Source organism: Belonocnema kinseyi, chromosome 1, assembly GCF_010883055.1.
Source record: "Belonocnema kinseyi isolate 2016_QV_RU_SX_M_011 chromosome 1, B_treatae_v1, whole genome shotgun sequence".
Classification (NCBI taxonomy): domain Eukaryota; kingdom Metazoa; phylum Arthropoda; class Insecta; order Hymenoptera; family Cynipidae; genus Belonocnema; species Belonocnema kinseyi.
The window spans coordinates 171,272,159-171,277,583 of NC_046657.1; positions in this window are offsets into that span (position 1 = coordinate 171,272,159).

Genomic DNA, 5,425 nt, shown 5'->3' on the forward strand with positions numbered 1-5,425 from the left:
CCTCATCGTACTACGAAGTCGAATTCTTATTTTCCCATTCTTCGTAAAATATGACGGTAAAGCAGTACAAAAGATTTTTTGAGGTTAGAAAAGTTCGACATGTATGTATCGCTGATTTTTTTCAGATCTGAAGCTTGATCCAGGTTTTCGGTACAGTCTTTTTTTTAATTATAAAAAAATGTTTTCGAAAAATCATATTTTTAATTTTTAAAAAAGTATTATAAAAAGACATTTCGAGATAAACAAGTGTGGAAAACATTGTTCTTTGACAAATTATTTTTTTAAATTGAAATAATCAAATATTTATACCAAAGAAACAACTTTTTAAATGTTTGAAGTGTTTAAACATTATTGCTTAAATTTAAAATAACAACAATTAAAACAAAATATATTTCTGGATAAGATATTTTGGTTAGAAATGTATACAGTATTTTTTAAATCACAAAAGTTCTTCTGAAAAATCGAAATGTTAATTAAAAAACACGTGTTTTTGTATATGAATTTGTCGGTAAAATTTTTTTTATAATTTTAATTTTAAATTCAAACAATTTTTAACACTTTAAATATTAAACAAAAATTTATTTGATAACAATATTTTACTATCGTATTTTTAATAAATAATTAATACTGATTAAGAAACAATTTTATTTAGGGAGTTTTATTATTTGGGAATTTTCAAATTCGTTAATATTATTAAACTTTTCAGGGATTTTATTAGTTTTGGAATTGTATTTTTCGGGACAGAGAGTTTTACCGAGTCGGGAATTTTATTTTTCGGGATATTTCAGCCGTCCTCATAGAATTACAGAAAATTTGCTCTAATTATAATCTCGGCGCTCGATCTTGTTAATTTTTTCCTACAGTATTAATAAAAAAAATTGTATGGAAATTTTTGATATCAAAAAGTTAAAGATAATCACAATTAAAAATTTAAAAAATCGCGGCACGGAAAAAAAATTCTTGAGGTGAACGAGTGAATAGAGAATATATTAAACTCAAAGAAAGTGTACGCTTGGATTAGGTTTAGCTTTAGGTTTAGGATTTAGGTTTTTAACGTTTAGCTAGAAGAATTACACATTTAGTTACTTTATGTAAATTGTTCTCGTAAATCAGGAATTTGGGCAAAATTGCTAAGTTGGAAAGTTTATTATTTTCGACAGATTATGTATAATTGTATTATCTTCAGATTAGAAAAAAAATTTAGTTGTTATAGAAATATATTAACTTACAGTAGCCAATTTTTCGTCTGGTCTCGCGAAAATGAATTTCCCTGAAATCCGTGTAATGCATTTGAAGGTCCAGTTTGTTGTTTTTATCGCGTTTCTTGATATTTCAATATAGTTATCGCCTACAATCGAAACAAATGTAAATTATTATTAATGAATCATAAACTCCATTTAATATTAACAATCGCGCACATTTCAAGTGGTAAAAAGCGTTTAATTGTCCAAAGTAAATCTCAACTGTCACTGCTCCCGATTAGAACGTCGCCATTTTATTTCGCTGCTCCCATAATGCACCGGCGCTCTTCCGACAATTGCTTCAGACACCTATTCCTAATATCCCTATTATTGCTATACTTATTAGGGGTTTGACTATACGATATCTCTGGTATATGGAAAATGGTCAAGGATATTCATTTTCGCCGATTCAGGGATCTTTCTAAATTCCTTCGTTCGTTTTAAGCCTAATGTTTGGCTATAATTAGGAATAATATCCCTGTCACAGCTCAATTTTTTTTTACCGTGTGTACATTCAATTTTTATTCTTGGATTTTGGCGATTTTTTTCTAATCTATTTCAGTCACTGGTAGGCTTTTTTGAAATCTAGGTATGTAAAAAAGGTAAACTTCAGAAAATTTAAAAACTAATTTAAGAACTATTTATACTCTTTTAAGATACCAATACAATTTACACAACACTAATTTAAAATTTGCAACTTTTTGGGCCTTCAGTTTAAGAACTTGAATTTTAACGTTAAAATTGCTTCATTTTCAGAAAATAGCTTTATTGTTTGAATTTTCAGAATTTTCATTATAAGTTATAGGTTAGGTCAAAAATAACATTCTGGGATTCGACATTTTTACAACGCGAAAAAGTTTTTATTTAAAATTTAAAAATGCGTAAATACACCATTTTTCATGTTCATTTGCCATCCAGCGAGTCACTTTCTTTCGGTTCCTTTGAAAGTCGATCCTTTGCTTTCAGTTTTCTTTTTAAAATATACCTTGAATTCAAAGCATTTCAAATTAAATGTTTGCAGCTGCATTTAGATTGAATTATAAAAGGTTTTTGGTTTTAAATATAAATTATTTAAAAAATTTTATTTGTTTTTCATAATTGTAAATTATAACTTCTAAAATGGAATAATTGTAGCTCAAACATGAAAAAGTATAGACTAACTTCAAATTTAAAGAGGTTCTATCACAAATATTGAACTATTAAAACCTCTGACCTTTTTTAAGGTTTCTAAAACTCTTTTAAAAACTTGCTTTAACAATTTTGGTTGTTATTTCTAATAAAAGAATAAGTGCTATTTAGTCACCAGAACAGCAATTTCAAAAATATTTAAACCCTTAATAGTTGAGACATTTTAAATTTGTAGTCTTCACAGTATATTGAATAATTTCAAATTTTAAGCTATTTGAATATGTCATCTGAATTTTTAAATTAAAATTGTTCGATAATTTTAGATTGCAACCTCTCAAATTATTTAGTTACAAATTAAAATCGTACAACTTTCAGTTTTATTTATTTTTGGATCATTTGTCACCCCTCCCTCCCAATTATTTTTTTTTGTAATAAAATAACGCCCGATTTTTGTAAAAATTAACAAATATATATTAAGGCTTCACTCAAGGTAATTTTTGTTCAAAAAGCTTGTTCCTGAATAAATTAACTCTTATTGTTTCCGATTTCGTTCTGTTACTTAGGGATTGTGTTTTTTATAGAAAAAATTGAAATGTGGTTTTTTCACGTTTATAAAATTATAATTGAAGGTCACTCGGGGTAATTTTCTGTGAAAAGTATTGATTTACAAAGAATATTTGTCAAACAATAAAATGGATTTCTTCGCTCGAGATACAAACGTAAAATGTACTATAGTAAAAACAACTGGAAAAATTTAGACGAAAGCCAAATTTGGTAAAGAAAACAAACCATTGTCGACCTATAAATACTAATTTTATTCCCCGAAAGATTTTTATAAAAATCTCTTCGAAACACTTTTATTGCAACAATTTAATTGAAGAAAAATATTTGTTATAAAAATAAAAATAGTACAATTTTTCCATACAATTCTTAAAATAAAAAATCTGTGTGTCAAAGCACAATCCAATCCGACTATTCTTTCGAAAGTTATACGATATACAGACAACCACAACATGAATAACAACGACGACGTAGGTCTGCAATTTCTACGGACTTTTTTAGACTATTCGTCTAATCAAGTTCTCGTATGTATTTTCCAATTTCTTAATTATTATATATTCTAACGTTTTTATAAAAATATAATTATAATTCCAAGTGATAGGAAAATTGTTTTTTCGGTTTTTAGATATTAAAACGACAGTTCCAAGCCAGATTACGTTTCGCATTGGCAAACAAAATGAGACGAACAGAATTTCACTGACACACTCAAAAAATATCATATTCCATAAAATATATTTTAAAATAAACTTTAAATCATTATAATTGATACAGCTGACTCAAAAAAAAAAAAATATATATATATAATTCAAATTATTATTTAAGTTTTTCAGGAGTTTTAAATGCCTCAAAATCTTCAAGATTTTTTTACAATTTAAAAATATTTTTAAATTTTTGAAATATTTTCGACACTGTAAACTTCCCGAAATAACAAAATTCTGAAACCTGAAAATCCCGAATAATAAAACTCCAGGCCGAATGCTGTCTAATGATAAAATATACAAACTAGAAAATTCCCGAATTGCAGAAATTGAGAAAACAGTTATGTGGTCAATATTATTTATTTATTAAAAATACAATAATCAAATATTTTTACTATAGAAATTTGGTTTAATGTTTAATTTTTAAAAATTATGGTTTTAATTTAAAATAACAATAATTGTATAAAAATGTGATACAAACATAAATTTAAAACACGTAAGCTTCAAATGAAACAATCTTTGCAGGATTCAATGCAGGCTGATTTAACGCGACTTTTATTTTTATTTTTTTAAATAATAATTTTATTTTTGGGAGCGTTTTCTGTAATGTACAAAAATAAAATGGACATTTTCAAACAACTTTTTTTATCCAAAAATACATTTGTTCAATTATTGTTATTTTTAATTCAAACAATAATTTTTAGAAACTTTAAGCATTAAAAAAGTTTTTTTCTCGGTAAAAATATTTTATTATTCTATTAAAAAAAATTTTATAACTAACTATTTTTTAATTGTTCAAATAAGAGAGTTGTCTAGCTCGAATATTGTATAATTTGGAAATTTTCTGTCGGCAATTCTTAAATTCGGTAAGATTGTAAATTGTTGAGAATTTTCCAATTCAGGACTTTTATATTTCGAAAATGCATCAAAATGCATCACTGTAAAATTCCGAAATTATAACATTGCAATGTTATAATTTCGGAATTTTTACAGTGATGTGGAAATTTTATTTTTCGGAAAAAGCGACTGAAAAATCCCGAGAAATAAAATTCCTGACACTGTAAAATTCGTACATTAAAAAATAACCAATAATAAAATTCCCGAAATTATAAAAGTCCCGAAATATAAGTCGAATTGGAAAATTCACGAAAAATAAAATCAATAAAATTCCAGACAATAAGATATTACCGAATTTTAAAAATCCCCAAAGAAATTGCCTGAATCATAAAATATCCGAACTAGAATATTCCTGAATTTAAATAATTAAAAAAATTGTTTATTAAATATTATTTATTTATTGAAAATACAATAATCGAATATATATTTCTGGATGAAAAAATTTGTTTGAAAATGTGCATAGTATTAAAAAAACATTTAAAAAAGTTCTGAAAAATCGCATTTTTTATTAATAAAAAAAAAGAATAAAAATAAATTTTGATATAAATTATGTAATTTATCAAAATAAAAAGTCAACATTTGAAAACATTTCAAAAGTATCTATTCTCTTTTAAATTATTTCAAACCTTTTAAAATTATTTTACAAATTTTTCGGAACTTTTAAATGTCTTTTAGACTGATTCCCATTTTTCCTAACATTTTTGTAAAATCCTGCACACAAAATTGTTTTAAGAGCTTCCCGATTTTTTCTAATATTGTAAATCTTTTGAAATGTTTTGAAATTGAATAAAGGGGTTCATTTAAGAAGCCATTAATTCGAACTTTACACTTGTGTCACTACTAAGTCTTTGAAATTAAATTAGTTCCAATTTTAACGTTAAAATATGTAAATTATATCAT